Below are 19,341 nucleotides of genomic sequence, written 5' to 3' on the forward strand. Positions count from 1 at the left end.
GCGCATATTGGAGACACTTTTGTAAGGTGGATATCATTACATCGTACCATTACATAATAGTTGGGGCTACATACAAGAGGCATACAATGCCTCGTGAATACAACAACATCGTACATAAGAGCAGCATCCGACTACGGATGAAACACAAATAGAAACTCAAACGGCATCCACCCTGCTAGCCCAGACTGCCGACCAGGAACCTATCCCCTGAACGACGAATCAGAAGAAGAACTCAAAACAAGCAAGCATCGCTCTCGCGTCATGATTATTGCATTACCTGCACCTGCAACTCTTGTTGTAGTAATCTGTGAGCCACAAGGAATCCGCAATCCCATTATCATGGGTATCAAGACTAGCAAAGCTTAAAGGGTATGGAAAGGATAAGTGGTGAGGTTGCAGCAGTGACTAAGCATATATGGTTGCTAACATACGCAAATAAGAGCGAGAAGAGAAGCAACGCAATGGTCGAGAAGCTAGAAGTGATGAAGAAGTGATCCTGAAACTACTTACGTTCATACATAACCCAAACCACGTTCACTTCTTGGACTCCGCCGAAAAGAGACCATCACGGCTACACACGCGGTTGATGCATTTTAATTCGAATCTGGTGTCAACTTCTCTACAACCGGATATTAACAAATTCCCATCTGCCACATAACCGCAGGCACGGCTTTCGAAAGTTTAAACCCTACAGGGGTGTCCCAACTTAGCCCATTATAAGCTCTCACGACCAATGAAGGATATTCCTTCTCCCGGGAACACTCGATCAGTCTCGGAATCCCGGTTACAAGACATTTCGGTAATGGTAAAACAAGACTAGCAAGACCGCCCGGATGTGCCGACAAATCCCGATAGGAGCTGCACATATCTCGTTCTCAGGGCACACCGGATGAACACTACATACAGCTAAAACCAGCCCTCAAGTTTCCCCGAGGTGGCGCTGCAAGTGGCTCTAGTTCGGACCAACACTTAGAGAAGCACTGGCCCAGGGGAGTTTGAAATAAAGATGACCCTTGGGTTAATTACTCCCAAGGGAAATGTTATAGGTTGTTAGGAAAATATAAAACCAAGGTTGGGCCTTGCTGGAGGAGTTTTATTCAAAGCGAACTGTTAAGGGGTTCCCATACACCCGGCCGCATAAGGAACACAAAATCAAGAAACATAACACCGGTATGACGGAAACTAAGGCGGCAAGAGTGGAACAAAACACCAGGCATAAGGTCGAGCCTTCCATCCTTTATCAAGTATATAGATGCATTAATTAAATAAGAGATATTGTGATATCCCAACATAATCATATAAACATGGAGCGATCTTCAACTTCACCTGCAACTAACAACACTATAAGAGGGGCTGAGCAAAGCGGTAACATAGCCAAGCAACGGTTTGCTTGGAAGGATGAAAAAGGTTAGAGGCTGACATGGCAATTTGGGAGGCTTGATAAACAAGTGATAGGTAGCGGTCCAGGGTAACGATCACTTGCCTAAAATCCCGCTAGGAAGAAGAACGAGTCCATGAAGAAGATGAATGGGCGAAGACGAACGAAGCATAGTCAAACGAATCCTCACGATCGCAACGAAACAGGAACTATCGAGAAGAAGCACAACCGGAAAGAAGCAAACAACAAGGTAAACACACAACATATAAACATGACATGATGCTCAACTAAGTATGATGCATGACAAGGCTATATTATACAAGAGTAACACATCAAAGCAAGTTTAAATGAGGCCGGAATCAACATATAACAAATCCGGTAAGTCCTCATATGCTAATTTCGAAATTGGTCCAGATCTGAATAAACCTTATGTTCAAGTTGTTAAACAGCAAGTTAAGATGCACCAAGATGATCTACACGAAATTCTAGTCAAGTTACATATAAAGTTCATTTAGTTCGGAGCTACGGCCTAGAAGATATGAGCAAAACTAGTCAAACATGGCATTGATGCAAAATGCATTCAAACATCAAGCAAACACTCTCAACACATGGATGCAACATGACATGATGAAACTACATGCAATTCTAAGCAAGTTTCATCTAGAGCATGCTCAAAACGGAGCTACGGTGCAACACATACACTCCAAACAAGTTATAACAACAATCTGCCCAAAACAGCAAGTAGGCACTTTGCAAATATCAAAACAACATGCTACATGAATCATATGAGCACAAACTTGACATGCTCTTCATGTACAGATAACATACTTCAAATGTAATTAAGGTTCAGTTTCATAGGCATTAAGATTAAACCAATATGATCAATGCAAAATGCAACTTTATAACACAGCAGCATATGCCTGAGCAGAGTTAATATGATGACAACTTGAGAGCAAGAAAGAGACAAGCTACAACAAGTAAACATAGCAACCAAGGGCATGGCATCAAATTACACATAACAAAGAGCAAATAAAATCCTGGCATCATATACAAAATGCTCATGGAATAGTGGGAACCAACAAGACAAGATTGAATGTTGAAACAATTTCAGCAAGTGTAAAACAGCAACATTATGATAGCATGTTCACAAGCATGGAACAAAGGCATATAATCTCCAAAATTAGCAAACATGGCATGTGAATAACTCACTCATAATATACTTAAAATCATGTAAATGGAGCATCTCCATAAGAGGCATATAATAATTACTATCAAGCTCACATCATAGCATCATGAAGTTAACAGAAATCTGGAACAGTATATAAGCATGTTCATGGCAATGAAAACATATGCTACAGAACATATATGAGGCATCAAAAGGCATTGAATGATATAGCATAATATGTACAACAAAGCATGTCAACTAAGAATCTCTCGAATATGCATGGATAAATTGGTAGCATCAAGCAAACATGGCAACATTATATAGCAGTTTCAGCATTGACAGAACATTAACAGCATGTAGCCCACTTCACAAGCTTGATGCACTCAATACAGGGCATATAAAGATACATGCATTGCACCCGTGTAAAGATGCATAAATATGTTCCTAAAACATGTAGACATCATGCTCATAGGATGCACACACAAAATGCAACAAAAATGACAAGTCAGCAAGTTACAACAGTTTTTTAGCAGTTAACAGCAACATGCACTTTTGTAACAGGGATTAAGATATCAAGATGCACCCTAACCCTAACATGAATGCAAAGCACACCATCATGTAGAGCATGAATAGTGGAACATGTGCATATCAAGAACATCATCATAGGATCAACAAGGACAAAGTTCTGACACTCACAAGATGCATAAATGATGTTAACAATCAGTAGATTCTAGCAGTTTATATCATATAGCAGTTTTGCAATGAAACTTAAGGCATCAATATGAACAGTAACATGAATGCAAACTGAACCATCATGAGAGCACTCTGATATGAACATTTTGACATACTATACACGCAAAAAGGAGCCACAAGCACAAAGTTACACCATGACAAACTAGCACACATGAAATTAAAATTCCAGGGACTTAGCCAAAATCTGAAAAAAAAATACAAGTGAGCGCACGATAGCAATATTGCACTCGGGCGGAACTTAGGCGGGCGACGCTCACCTAGGGGCCTTGGCCCGGTCGGTGGGGAAGCTCAGGTTGGGCCTTGGAAGCCGGCGCGCAGGGCCGACGCGGGGAGCAGCAGCGGTGGGCCGGCGAGCGAGGACGCGTCCCACCCGCAGGGCGAGCGAGGAGGCCACGGGGGCCGTCCTCCTCTCGCTCCAGGATGAGGCAGGGACGACGGTGACCTGATCTCCGGCGAGGGGCGTCCAAGGAGGTCGAGGAAGGACGCGAGGCGACGGATCCGGAGGCGGCGGCTCCGTTTCTGGGCGATGGCGGGGCCGGGCAGCGACTAGGCACTGGGAGGCCGCACCATGGAGGGCGGTGAGGCTCTGCTGCGAGGAGAGGGGCGCCGGTGTTGGTCCGGCAGGCCATGAACGGAGGGAGCAGCCGGATCCGTAGTTGAGGGCGAGGCGGAGAAGACCGAAGGCGAGGATCCAACAAGGGCGAGGTGGCAAGAGGGTACGGATGACAAGGACGGCGGCGACCGAGGTCGGCTGGAGGTCGGGCGAGCAGGGAGCCGCTCGGGCGCAGGAGCTAGGCGGCTCGGGGCCTAGATGGGCTTCCCAGTGCCCGATCTGGGTCCTCGCAGGCCGCGGCGGCAGGGCTGGATAGGGGATGCGTGGCAGCGCGGGAGAGGCCGAGAGCGTCGGCCGGCGACGGCGCGCCCATTGGTGACTCGCCAAGTGGCAAGCAGGGGTTGGAGGGGCGCAGAAATGGAGGGGATCAGCTGTAATGCCCCGAGACCAACGCTCCAGAAGACTTCCAGCTATTCTGAGTTTCGTCGTCTGTTTGTTTTACTTGTTGCATTCATCGTTGCATCATGCGCATTGCATCTGCATGTTTTAAGAAAACTCGTAACCGTACGCAGTTGCCCTTTCTCTCTTTGCCTCCGTTGTCATTTTGTCAGGCCCCTTGTCCTCGTTGACCTCCTCAGACCGCTTTGCCTTCGTTGGTCGTTCCAGACCAACCGAGTTTCGTTCCCCTCTTATTTGTCTGCCTACACAACCTCTTTGCACAACCACCGACCCCCTCTTGCGTGCGTTCGAAAACTGCCCCGAACCCGAACCGCTCAGTCATCACTGTTGCATTCAGATCATCTCCTAACATCTATAAAATATCTCCGTTTTCTTATTTAGACTTCCTACCCCATTTATTCTCGACAGTCCGATTATGATTGGAGGAACGAGATATCCCCTAACCTAACCCACTCGCTATATATATTAGTCTAACCCGAGACCAAATCCCTAATTTCCAGGGATCCTCTTACCCGCCGCCGCCACTCCTCTAGTCTCCTCCCACCTCGGGTTCTACCCCGATCCAAATCCTCCCTTGAATTTCCAACCGGACCAATCACTCGTCGCCGCCCAAATTCCACTCGCAGGTAGCCAGCCACACCCTCCTCCCGATCCATCCACCATGGTCGTGGCCCTGCTTCTTCGAAACCAGCAGCTGTTGATCCGCATCCATGCTGCCTCCCGCCGTCAACCGCAAGCCAGGGAGCCTCCCCATGCTCCTCCACCTCGCCTCATCATCTGGCAACCGACGCTGTCGCCGGCGACCATGAGATAATCACCGCTGCCCTTCTCCTCCTCCTGTTGTTCCTCTGCTTTCCTCATCTCACCTCCCTGTCTCTCTTTCTCTGTTCAAACTAGTTGACCCGTTGCGCCAAATGGCGCAAAGACCTACTAAAGACATGTTGTTGATGAAAATAATTTCATGCTGCAAGAACCTTCAACTAAAGCCATGTTCCGATGAAAATAGTGTCCTTTACTAAGGACATGCCATGTATATACAATCGGTTTAGTTGTGGTCTGCTAAATCCATATGCGCCTTAAAAACATGGTTTAATTTGCGAAGCCTCACTATTTCAAGTATGAATAAGAACTACAAACTCTTTTTGTGCGATTCAAACACATTTCTAGAGTTTTTATTTCTTAGTACATGTTGTCTAAAGTAACATTTGCCCACAGAGAGAGAAGCATACCCCTCTCTCATTATGATCATTATTAAAAGGTATTAAATTTGAAATAAACAATTTCATTTACTTGAAGCACTTGAAGAAAGAGAACCTAGACATACTTTTACACAATGCTCATTTAACCTGTGAAGGACTACGCAATGCTCATTTAACCTATGAAGGAAAAAAATATTCCACCGTCTATGAATGATGAACTAAACTAAATAAGAAATATATGCAGTAAATTCATTCAAAGTAGAAAAGGGATCTTACATCAAATAAGGCATTACAACAAACATGGTGTTATCTTAGTAAAAGAAATTACATTATTAGAAGAGAAAAGGCAAGAAAACCAAACATTGAGATTGAGATTAATACATCCAGGAGGAGGTTGTAGACATCACTATGATCATTTTGCGGCCTGGGGAGCAAGGATCCATGGTTTTTATATGGAAATGTCGTCTCTACCATCTCGATAGCTTAGACCCAGGGAGCCAGATGTTCATCTCGGCCCTCCCCAACTTCCATCAATGGATTTTTATAATCGGGGTTAAAGATTGAGAGGCCCTATGCATGTTCAAATATGCGAGTAGCATATACAATACAAATCAAGAAAAAGAAAAGAGAAGACCACAAACATTACAAAAACACAATTTTGAAAAATTATCTCTATTGTAAAATTGAGGGAGTAACTCATTATTCGAGAGAACTGGTCGTACATGAAGCATCAAGAACACACGTGCAAAAATCTAATTCTAACTAAATTTAGCTTTCAGTTGGCATTTCCTCAAACAGTCAAGTGCACCTATTATTATTTGGCTGACAAAAATATGAACACCAAACATGCCATCATCGTTAAGCAATTCAAGGATGTCTATGAATCGAACATGAAATATTTGGAGCATGGAATAAAAAACAGCACATTGTCTTCTGGCGTAGATGCACAATAGATGCACTCCTTCGAATAGAGATCAATTTTCAGCTGAAACAATAGATGCACTCTTTCAAATATGCATCATAGTAGGTCCTCCAAAAATCACGAGAAATTAGAGGATGCAACTTGACTACCTTCTTTATCATTTGGAGGACAAAAGAAGCTAGAAAAATTGTGATGAACCACCAATCCCTGTTAAAAGTAACTATCATTCCCCTATGATATATGGATATATCAATCAAGAGAGAGGGGGGGTGTTATCCCAGGAAACACTTTGCAAACATAAGCTTTTAAATTGGTAGTCAACTTACTGTCAACATGTAAGGTTGCCTCATTTCTGAAAAATACAAATCCACCCTAAATTTTCACATGAATAAAATGTAGATTTTCTCTTCTATCAAGATATTACATGTCTGGTATCTTCTTGTAGGAACTGCTACCATCATTTGCTTGTTCTCACAAAGAATTCAATCCATAGTATGCCAAGAAGCTAAGAAAAAATTGTAATTTCTTCAAAGAATATAATACATTGCAGAAATAAAATACTCTATCAGAGAGTTTGCAGGCAAGGTAGCAGGGACAAGAGCAAGAACTAACTTTGAGAGGAGATGGGCAGACTCCTGCGTCGTGCCCTGGCTGACCCCTACGCTTACGCCATGCCTCCAGTATCCTTTCCTCATTCCTTTGTGCTGTGATAGAAATTCAGAATGGCAAATAAAAGTATTCTTAGATTGCAGCCTTAATTTCTTATCCTTTAGTAGATGCACATTTGATTCTATTCTTAGATTGCAGCCTTAATTTCTTATCCTTTAGTAGACGCACATTTGATTCTGAAGGAAGAAGATGGGAAATATGCATATAGCAAGAAATAGTAAAAAGATGTTCTTTCAAACTTGCATGGCTATTTGTTTTTTCTGTAAACATGCCAATCTACTGCCATCTCACTGGCCTTAATTTCTTACCTTTTCATAGATGCAAATTTGATTTTGAGCAAGTAGAGAAGCAATATATGATAGCATACATCAAGAAAGAGTAGAAGAATGTTCTTTTCAGCATATATATATATATATAAAAAGGGCAACCTGGTGCATGTAGCTCCCGCTTGCGCAGGGTCCAGGGAAGGGTCCGACCACTTTGGGTCTATAGTACGCAGCCTTTCCCTACATTTCTGTAAGAGGCTGTTTCCAGGACTTGAACCCATGACCTCATGGTCACAAGGCAGCAGCTTTACCACTGCGCCAAGGCTCCCCTTCTCAGCATATATATATATATATACGACTATAATTTTTTTCATGTAAATACACTGATGCACTACCATCTCATTACAAATTATGTACCGTGCCAAGGAAAAATCATTTTACTTTTCAGCATATATATACGATCATATGGTAGTCACACATATAAGCAGCACCACAAAAACAAACACACAAACACGACACCTGGAAAAATCAGGAACAGAGGAATTAACACGACAATAAGCAGTAAACAAATAGGGTAGAAAATTGCAGTGCTTAGAAAAGAATGACAAGGACAAACCTTGACCAAAGGGACAGAGAAGGAGCAACGTTAGTGATTCTAGAGCCTGCAAAATAAAACGAAAGGAAGGTTAGCCAAACAAGCCAGTCTATTCAATACCTAACACAACAGCAAATCAAAGACAACCTAGCTTTACATGGCAGAAATTTCAAGTAAGAGAAAAAATATATAATGGAGGCGGGAGTGCTGAGAGCTGAGATTATATCGCACAACTGAGAGGGTCTCAATAGTTACATAAAAGGGTAAACATTGTAGCTAGCCATGAATTATTTGATAGCAGAAAATCTTAACAGAATAGCATCTATGCAGATGAATTTTTAGCAATGAAAAATATACCAAGAGATAAAGCAAAAGGCAGTACAATTTATTTGGAAAATATGGATGCTAGCTACTATAATAGAACCAATTATATATGTCATTCCTCATTTAAAGAAAACACTGTATTGAGAGTGACATATTAATCAACTCATAAGTCCTAAATGAGTAAAGAAAGGACATTCATAGAGACAATTTGCGAACATGATGGTGCAAGTATATAGATGCAACAAAGAAAGCTAAACTACTATTTGGAAGCTACTGGGCAAAAAATGTTTCAGAAAATTGATGAAGCAATCACACACACATATATACTATTTTATTAGCTGAAGGAAACATGGTCCAACAAACCAAGCACCGCAGGGAAGTCCTCAGCTTGATCAACCAACCATTGCATAAAGAAAATGGCAAAGGACGATAGCTAAACAAAATAGGAGAATATAAGCATAAGTGGCGAACAAATATCTTTTGCAATCAGTGCATATACTATATAGCCATATTATTTATATACTAAAAGAATAGTCTGCTTGGTTGAAAGCTTTTTTTGTATATATCTATCGTACTAAATCGATTTAGAATTGAACTCCACAACAACCGAAATTGTAAGTGTGCACACATTTGAGGCACGTATCCTACTATGCAATAGATTTTAGAAGTATCATGAGAAACCAGAGAGTGAACTTGCCTGCCTCACCTATCATCTGGAGATTAACAGAAGGCCGAACCAACACATCCAAGCATTTGTAGAATTGGACCCCAAACAATTGAGAAATGATGCCTAGAATGGAAAGGCTGCACAAGGCACACAAGAATAATCTAAAGCAGGGTAATCATAAAAATGGAATATTATCAACCTACCACAAAGCAGGATGCTGAACTATACAATTCATGTATTTTTAGGAACATTTTTGCACACAAAAAATTTAGATGCACGAAATAGAGCTAGGAAAGCTGGAGACTATAATCTGAATCACCAAAAACCAGTTGAACTATTCATACCCAAAAGTAGGCAAAAGGGAGAGTACATATATTAGTTCTTCCAAACCATCTAAGATGGGTCATATTTAGCTGTAGGCAAAAAAGGTACATTTCTGTAGTTATATACTTATAGTTGCATAAGCACCATGCATGCGTATGATGGCATCATGACAAAAACTATGAAATTCAAAAGACATTTTTGTACTAATTGGCTCCTCAGTGAAGCTAGTACAGAAGAAGAGGATCGTACTGGGTATCGTTCTTATCTTTCTAGAAAAGAAAGGGTAAAAACTGATTCAGAGCTGTCTGCGGATAGGCAAATCTATTCATCTTGATTAACTAACGAGTTTATATACTTATTCCCTCGATTTTATTCTGTCTAGTAGGTTTCCAGTAGACGTGGGTATAGGTTACTCAATCTGAGAGTCGGAACGGTAGTGTTGGAGCAGATCAAACGACTGGGCCACTCAAATGTGATTTTCATCAGTTGGTCATCATGGATACTTGACTCGCATACTTCTTCCCTCGACTTTGTTCTGTCCAGTAGGTTCTGCAGTAGATGGAACCAAAAGAGATGTTCTGTCCTCGATGTGCTAATTCAAACTAAACAATCAGAATGAGGCATGCTCTCTAGAGATGGAAAGCAACGAACTGAATGTCCCAGCAAAACAACAAACTGTACAACAAGAGTGTGAAGAATTTATTGGCTGCACCATTACTAATGAAGTTAACATCCACCCGCCAAATGATATTCGATCTAGGGGTAGGATAAACAGAATTAAGGGGAATAAAGAGAAGGGAAGCAAAAAAGGTAACAACAATAAGGCGAAGGTGTCGCAATTGTGCGAGATTCTATCTATTTGTTCGTGCTTAAGAATCAGTTTTTTTATCTGTCTGACTTCATCAACTGATAACTGGATATTCACTCTAGCCGTGATACTTTTTTATTTGTGTGAATGAGTTAGTTAATATTCATTCATCGCCATGTACAGTTTAGTTGCAACTGAAATATATGTACTTATAACTATCTAAATGCTTAGATTTTCCTGTCTACATATATATCACCAAACAGCAAGTTAGAGGCTTGTAGAAAACACACACAAATCGCCAGATATCTTGTAATAATGCAGTATAGGATATCTTGCAGTTCCGGGCAATACTGACCAACTGACCCTCTTCTTAATAGCCCCAAGTTACTGAGAAACCTGCAAACCCATCCAAACCAACAAAAATGACATTAGGAACAGATCCCTTGCATCACCTGCACTTGTCCAAGCTCTACTGATAGAGACATACCTTGCATCTGGTACTCATAGAAGCATGGGGGATTTAGCCGATATACAGGACAGGGGCCATGTTCTCCGGCTCCTCTGGTTGCTTCTTCTCCCGAATCCTCTGCTCTTTCCCCTCCAGAGGCTACACCAATCACAACACAACATCAGGGACAAGGAAAAGATGCATGTGCGTGTGTTTTTCTATTGGGTTCGATTTGGTTCGAAGGCAAAGCACGCGCGCACCATGAAGTCCTTCCCCTCACGGTTTTGGAACCAGCCGAGTGCCGCAAGAACACCCGCCTCTATTTCCTCTTCTTCTCCATCAACCCCATCTCCCTCAGTGATTCATTTCTAAAATAGAAGTGCACCAAAAAATAACTATTTGAAATTACAAATAGGGATAGGCCAATAGATGACCTATTAATTCCATAGGAATCGCAAAATCCCAAAAAATCGGTACAATTATCATTTTATAAATGTTCACACCTTAAAGTTAACAATCTCCTCAAATTAGCATACAGGGCTAACATAAACTTAAGCAAGACTATTCAAATGATCATGGTACATGGTGGATTTATCATAATTGATATTTGGCTGGAAATGGCTACGTTCTACAGATATTCTGAAGCTCATTTTCAGTAGTCAGATAAGTCGACCTGCTACAGCCGCCTACAGCCGCCCACCAACACCCACGACAGGCCACCATGGACGATGCGCACCTGATTCCACCAGGAAGCCAATCCTGTACCATCGCGTGCGGCTGAAGTGCACATTGAGGCAGATCTTCCCTTCGTGGTATATCTGCATCAATATCTCATCCACAACAAGAATCACAATCTACAATCAGGAATCCACCCATGTAGAAAGTACGGAAAAGAAAATAGGATGCATACCTTGTGGGGCTTGACATCAAGCGTGGGGAGCTCGATCTCGTGCACGACGTGGGGTGAGCAAGGGGGATGTTGAACCGGAGGGGGAACTCATAGCGGCTGAGGTTGTGGACGTACCAGCAGGTGCCCTCCCAGCGGGTGCCCTATGGGTTGACGACCGAGACGGCGGAGATGCGGAACCAGTGGTTGTCCTTGGCCTTGTTCACCGAGGTGTAGGTGATGAGGGCGTGGTACTCCTCCTTGAGCCGCCGCTGCCACGCATCGCAGACCCATGGACCCGCCCGTGTCGACAGCAACGGGATCTCGCCCATCATGCTCTTCATGGCCTGTCCCATCCCTCCCTCGCCCCCTGACCTTCTTGATTTCCTCTGCTCCGCCTTTGCCTTTCTCTCCTCTCCCGAGGACTCTCCACGGCTCTCTGGCCCTGCCCTTTGAACTGGTGCGCGAACAGACGAGGCGAAGTCCAGGTGGGGTGGAAGAGGCGGGGCTCGGGGTGGAGCATGTGAGGACGGAGGAGGAAGAGCTCGGGGCAGACATAGACAGAGGAGGAAGAGATCGTACCAGGGATGGAGGACGGATGCGGGTGGGGCGGCGGCTAGGGTTCATGCGACTGAGACGAGTGAGGGAGGAAGGAGGTGGGGGCGTGCGCTGTGGGGTTTGGGCGACCAATGGGCTTTTCAGGATGAATGACCAATCGTACCGTTTCACCCCGCACCCAGCCAACACGGCCTACTCGTCGTACACGCGTGAAAGAAACAGTAAGGTGAAACACGCAGTGAATATCTAACGGATGAGGAGAGCCGAGGTGGGATTTTTACCCCGATCCGACGGCCACAAATGGCCCAATCGGGGGAGCCTTCTGGAGGTGAGTTGGCTAGCCTCATTTTTGTTTTAAACTAGTGGACCCGTTGCGCCAAATGGCGCAGAGACCTGCTGATTTCATGTTAGCGATGAAAGGAAATCCATGGTTTAGTTGATTTAGTTTCGGGCAAGCATATATGGCGACAAATTTAACGAAACATGTAATAAATAAATATAACACATATGTCTGTTTGAACTTCAAATACTACATATCATCGATAACACTATTTAATTAAAATATAAAGAAATGACACCTACACCATCTCATTATTGGAAGGAGATAACACAAATGCAATATAACTTAATATAACATTGCTATATCTTTTCTGTATGCTGATAAGACCTTGTTGTATTCTTAAACACAACCTAGCTATTAATTTATACATGGATGTGACCTTTTCGCACCACTTGCATTTTTAATATGGCTCTAGTTATACGCATGAAACATGCACTTACATCGGTGTGAAAAGGTCATGCACTTACATCGGTGTGAAGAGAAAACCAATAGAGAAGTTGGAAGAAGGCACAGCGAAGACATAGAACATTAGGAGGTTGAGCAGGAACAGTAGGACAACAATTTAACCTGAACCACACTGAGAAAACATTCTCCAAGATCCTGAAAAAATCCATGTTCAAATATTAGTTGTCCCACAAATGTTATTTGTTAAGCTAATGCAGACTAAATGAAAACAATAAAATAAAGTACCAAATTGGAGTAACATTCCTTCACTCATGTCTGTACTGAATCCATATCCTCTTTGATTACACTTGGTTTGTATCTGCAAAAAACAAATGGTAGCTTGGTGAAGATTTACAATATAATGCTTCGAAAAAAATACTGCATGCATGTTCTTAAATATTGATTTCTAACTATGGAGAATTGAGATGATCTTTAACATGATCGTCTCCCAGATCCCAATCTAATAAGTAGTTTTCAAATAAAAAGGAAACATACTTTGAACATTTGGTTGCTTGGAGTTAAAAAACTTAGTAGTATAAGAGAGGCTTCTCATAGCTCACAAATATCCCGACTAACACCACCTCTTCTCTACTAACACTGCTGCTTCTTGCATCCAGTAAGAGGAAAAAATACATGTAAGATCAATCACTTTCTAGTGAGCTGCACTTAAAATGGATTTATCATCACATCAACTGAAACAGTGCCACCTTGGTTGGCTTATAGATTATCCACAGGTTGTAGCTCCACGTTTCAGTATTTTTTTGAAGTTTATCATACCAAAACATATGCCAACATCACCACATGTGGAATTAGCATGCTTCATATAAGAGTATTACCCTGCACTTCCTCGATGGCTATGTCAAACCCCAAGTTCTTCGAAGGCCCCTATCCGCCGCGGCTCGAAGAGACAAATGACAAGCTTCTTCTCAAGCGGCAGTCCACTAATCGAGCATGGTGTTCACTCCTTTGGACAATGATATAAGCAATCAATTTTTGAAATCTAAATGCTCTTTGAACCAGAGAGAGTAATCTTTACCTCTACAATTGCTCGTGTCATCACACACATCAAATATTCTTGGCAAGGGCACATCACACAACATACAATACTAAATCAATCTAGATTCCAAAACACCACCTGAAAAACTTGAAAATTTTGCAGGTCTTCATGGAAAGATGAGAAAAGGGGTTAGAAAAACAGGAAGAAACACACCTGTCACATAGTCTCCTCCACAAACTGGGAGCTTTCTCCTCCTGGCGGCTTGTCCATGGCTCCCTTGATGCCTACGATGACGTGCTCCCTGCCGGCTTCCTGCTCGGACGCCCGCCGAGGGCGTCGCCCTCCTTTCCCTGCAGATCCATGGCACTCCTCCTACTTATCCATATCATCGGCCTGTCCTTAACCCCATGACGCGTCCACCACCTGGGTCCTCCTTGGCCTGGCTGCTCCACCCCCAATGCCGGCTTCTTGGCCCTCCCCTGCTCCTCTACCCCTGGTTTGAAGACGTGGGCATCCCTGTGGAAGGCCCCTTGTCCGAGGACGAGGGCGATGGGCGCCAGCGGGAAGGAGGAAGGAGGAGGAAGGGGGAGAAGGGATGCGGCGACCGGCGGCTATCCGCCCGAGCAGGAAGGAGGGGAGGGGGTGCAACGCCTATGGTGTCAAGCGAGGGAGGAAGGAGAGGTGTGGCGGCTAGGGTTGGGGCGGGTGTGGGCTCTGGCGCAGCAACCCCGCGAGGAGGATTGGAAGCGGAGCACGCGCGGGGATTGGGCAAAAGCCTCTTCCACGCGAGAACGATCGACCCAGCCAATAAACGCATAGCGCGAGCCCACCAGTCATTGGACGGCAAAAATGACCACGAGGTGAAATTGGGTTTGACAGCAGGTAAACATCCAACGGCTCAAACGCTCTAAATGACCAGATCCAACGGCCAACAAAGGCCAAATTGGGGGAGCACCGTGGAGGCAAGTTGGCTAGCAGCCTTATATGTTTAAATAGGAGGGCCATGGCTCTCGGTCCCCATCAAGCTCCGCGCCCGTACCTCCTTGTCGAACCTTGCCGGAGTTCCTCCATGACGCCAGTAGGAGACCCCTATCCCGCCGTCTCTCTTCGCTTCCTTCCCCTGTTCCCTATCTGAATCTCTCTCTCTTTTATTTCTTCAGGCAACAGCAGCAGCCGCTACACCCTCTCGCCGGTGAACCCAGCAGATGAGCTTGCCACCTTCCTCCACGCCTCCTCGCCGGCCTCCTCCACCTCCCCACCGCGCCAGCAGCACCAGCCACTCAAGTCCCAACCTCGAGCTGCGCCCCTGCCTCGCCATGGCCACCGGCCTCGTTGTTTCCTCGCTGTGAGCAACTTCCGTCATAACCGAACCTTCTTTCTTTTCCTAGATCCGTTCTGGCATGTATAGTTCATTTACAATTGCCACTAGGTTTCTCCACGAGCTTAGTAGTAGTCCGTCTGGTCAAAAATCTTTGCTCTGTCCAAGAGGTCTTGGGATTGAGTCCCAGGCGCCTCAGATTTTTCCTCTGGATCTTTTGTCAACGCTGACTCACACTCGCTTGGGCCTCATCCGCCAGTGGTTTGCACTGACCTTCTCATTCCGGCCCAGTATTGTTTTTTTTCTCTGCTCAACGGTTTTTCCATTTGTCCAGGACAACTGTTTTACAGTTTAGTCCCTAAAGTCATGCATCTAATAACTTTTCACCCGTGCATCGAAATTAAACAAACTATATATGCAAAGTGCTTAGAATTACATCTAGTTTCACATTATGCCACTTTCATCCTTGTTAAAAATGTTTAACTTGTTGTTTGCTATTATTTTGCATAAATGCCATGCTAAAATGATTTATTTCATAACTAAATAACCGTAGATCCAAATTAAACAAACTTTATATGTAAATGGGGTGGAAAAATGCATAGTTTAACATGCTGCACTTTATTTCCCTTTAACAACATTAAAATGGTGTTTTAGTCAGAACAGTACCAAATCTAAAATATGCACATGGGGATTTTCCGGAATTATTGTTTGTTGTTCCGGCCTCATTTAAACTTGCCTAAGTAGATAGTTTTATTATGCTTCACCCCTTCCATGCTTAACACCATTTAATATTGATGAGTAGCATAAACGAGAGTGAACTAAATACATGAATGTGGTGCTTCGTCAATAGGCAACTCGTAACATATTGAGCTCCACTTAACTTGTAGTGTTGTTTATGCATATTGCCATGCCATGCCTCATTAAACCTGACATGCATCATACTTGATTGTGCATCATGCCATAATTATGCTTGTGTGTTTACTATGTTGTTTGCTTCTTTCTGGTTTGCTTCTCTCGTTAGCTTCGGTTTCGTTCCGGAGTTGTGAGGATTCGTTCGACTACGTCCGTTTGTCTTCTTCATGGACTCGTTCTTCTTCCTCGCGGGATCTCAGGCAAGATGACTATTACCCTCGATATCACTTCTATCTTTGCTTGCTAGTTGCTACGTTCTATCGCTATGCTGTGCTACCTATCACTTGCTCTTCAAGCCTCCCAAATTGCCATGTCAGCCTCTAACCTTTTTCACCCTTCCTAGCAAACCGTTGCTTGGCTATGTTACCGCTTTGCTCAGCCCCTCTTATAGCGTTGTTAGTTGCAGGTGAAGTTGAAGATTGCTCCATGACGTACAAGATTATGTTGGGATATCACAATATCTCTTATTTAATTAATGCATCTATGTACTTGGTAAAGGGTGGAAGACTCGGCCTTATGCCTGGTGTTTTGTTCCACTCTTGCCGCCCTAGTTTCCGTCATACCGGTGTTATGTTCCTTGATTTTGTGTTCCTTACACGGTTGGGTGATTTATGGGACCCCCTTGATAGTTCGCTTTGAATAAAACTCCTCCAGCAAGGCCCAACCTTGGTTTTAACATTTGCCACCTAAGCCTTTTTCCCTTGGGTTCTGCAGACTCAAGGGTCATCTTTATTTTAACCCCCCCGGTCCAGTGCTCCTTCGAGTGTTGGTCCGGACTAAGCTGCCTGCGGGGCCACCTTGGGAAACTTGAGGACTGGTTTTACTCGTAGCTAGTCTCATCCAATGTTGCCCTGAGAACGAGATATGTGCAGCTCCTATTGGGATTTGTCGGCACATCGGGCGGTCTTGCTGGTCTTGTTTTACCATTGTCGAAATGTCTTGTAAACCGGGATTCTGAGTTTGATCGGGTCTTCTTGGAAGAAGGAATATCCTTCGTTGACCGTGAGAGCTTGTGATGGGCTAAGTTGGGACACCCCTGCAGGGTATAAGCTTTCGAGAGCCGTGCTCGCGGTTATTTGGCAGATGGGAATTTGTTAATATCCGGCTGTAGAGAACTTGACACTTGACTTAATTAAAACGCATCAACCACGTGTGTAGCCATGATGGTATCTTTTCGGCGGAGTCCGGAAAGTGAACACGGTTTTCGGTTATGTTTGACGTAAGTAGGAGTTCAGGATCACCTCTTGATCATTGCTAGCTTCACGACCGTTCCTTTGCTTCTCTTCTCGCTCTTATTTGCGTATGTTAGCCACCATATTTGCTTAGTGCTTGCTTCAACTCCACCTCATTACCCTTTTTACCCATAAGCTTAAATATTCTTGATCTCGCGGGTTTTGAGATTGCTGAGTCCTTGTGACTCACCAGATACTATCACAACAGTTGCAGGTGCCAATGATACTAGTGCAGATGATGCAACCGAGCTCAGATGGGAGCTCAACACAGATCTTGGTCGTTGCTATGTTTTGTTTCATGGTGATCAGTAGTGGAGCCCAGTTGGGACGATCGGGGATCTAGCAGTTGGGTTATCTTCTTTTCTTTTGGCTTCATCCGTAGTCGGACTATATGTGTGCACTCTGAATGATGTATGAATTATATGTTCATTGTGTGAAGTGGCGATTGTAAGCTAACTCTTTATCCCATTCTTATTCATTACATGGGATTGTGTGAAGATGACCCTTCTTGCGACAAAACCACCATGCGGTTATGCCTCTAAGTTGTGCTTCGACACGTGGGAGATATAGCCGCATCATGGGTGTTACAAGTTGGTATCAGAGCCATCCCCGACTTAGGAGCCCCCTGCTTGATCGAATCGCTGGCGTTGTTGAGTCTAGAACAAAAATGTTTTGAGTCTTAGGATTATATATATCGGAGAGTAGGATTATTTTTACTCCTCAGCCCTTCGTCGCTCTGGTGAGGCCTCCTGATGTAGATGTTTTGTCTTTCCTCGCCTCAAATTTCACTAAAAAAAATTTTAGGATCACGCGGGTCACTTGGGATCGTTCCGATATTCTTATGATGAGAACATTGTTCTTGGTGCGTCCTGACATTTAGGGGTTGTGGCAGTGTCCCGGGGAGTTTAGCTTCGAGGTGTTGTCGTCATAATTTTATCGTTGCAGTTCTGGAATACCTGAGTTTTGCCGACATCGAAAATCTCTTTTATGCAGTTGTTGGTGAGATAACCTCGACGCCACCCAGTACTGGGGCGGGAGTTCAGGAGTATTGCCATAGCTCGTATAACGGATGCTTCTCGAAGGTTGAGGTTCACGATTTCCGGAGTTTTCTTGGTTATGTGTTGACAGATGGATACAGCTTGGATGTAGGTATTGTTAGTTTCGGGTGAGATATATATTGCTTCCCCTGTATCCCCAACACCAGATTGCATAACCAGAAAGTTTCGGGAGTTTTATAGGTGGGAATTCAAGTAGCTCTAGTTTTTTTTCCGACAGATGCATGATATGAGATTGGGGTTCGACGTCTAGTGGTCCGCCTATCCACGGTCGTTTTTACAGTGGTCTCGTTGTGTCTTAAAGAACCCTTGGCTATGCTGGTTCGGGGACACTTCATATGTCATGTGCACTGCCTTGTACATGATGGTGTTGTACAATCGAGCCCGTGTGGGCCCCACCACAAAAACTTCGGACGAAATCTCTATGATATGTTTGTTTCGGCTTATTCTGCAAGCCAAATCCTTTGTTTTGTGTTATATGTGGTATTCGAGTTGCTTCGATGTCAAGTGTTGATCCATACCTTTCCTAAACGTTGTTCTCATATTGCTATGTGAATACTAATCCTTCTTGATCATCGAGATTGTCATGTCAATTCTTTCCGACCGGTGTGCTTCTCTTCAAATGAATCCGATCATTTCAACATTTGCGAGATCAATTCTAAGTTTTCTCAACGGCGTTTGTTTCATCAGTCCCAAGTTGTCCTTGTTTTCCCACCCTTTTTCTTCAAGGACTTAGATTTCTTAATCATGTATCCTTTTATTGATGGCAAGTCTCTCCATTCTTTTCCGTCAATGTTCTTATCCAGTGATTCTCAGGAAGATACTAAGGAAGCTTCAAGTTTATCATTCTTTGTTCTCTTTTCTTCTCTGGTGGATTCAATTCGAGCTTTGTCGATCATATCCTTTCCTCGTTTCAAATGTTTTCTCATGCCGGTGCACCTCTTAATCATTCACTTCTCGATATTCCTTCGTTCTCGAGTGTTGAATATATCTCAGAAGGCTCATCTTTTCATTCAAGATCCGTTCAAGCTATTTGGAGATTATTATCTCATTCTAGTCATTTAATTCA

At 43.6% G+C, this 19,341-nt stretch overlaps 1 long non-coding RNA gene and 1 pseudogene across 2 annotated transcripts; both read right to left on the reverse strand.

Annotated features, from left to right (window-relative positions):
- Positions 1-5,849: 5,849 nt before the first annotated feature.
- Positions 5,850-12,098, reverse strand: LOC119295517 (annotated as a pseudogene).
- A 552-nt stretch (positions 12,099-12,650) lies between these two features.
- LOC119295518 lies at positions 12,651-13,922 on the reverse strand. Of its 2 annotated transcripts, XR_005144057.1 has the most exons (4): positions 13,795-13,922; positions 13,595-13,722; positions 13,005-13,077; positions 12,651-12,914 (listed from the first exon to the last, which is right to left on the reverse strand). It is a non-coding gene; the product is annotated as an uncharacterized LOC119295518 (long non-coding RNA). The 2 variants fall into 2 exon arrangements; XR_005144056.1 differs by having other exon boundaries at positions 12,651-13,077.
- Positions 13,923-19,341: the final 5,419 nt, after the last annotated feature.

The sequence above is a fragment of the Triticum dicoccoides genome, chromosome 4B (genome assembly GCF_002162155.2).
Source record: "Triticum dicoccoides isolate Atlit2015 ecotype Zavitan chromosome 4B, WEW_v2.0, whole genome shotgun sequence".
In the NCBI taxonomy this organism is placed as follows: Eukaryota; Viridiplantae; Streptophyta; class Magnoliopsida; order Poales; family Poaceae; genus Triticum; species Triticum dicoccoides.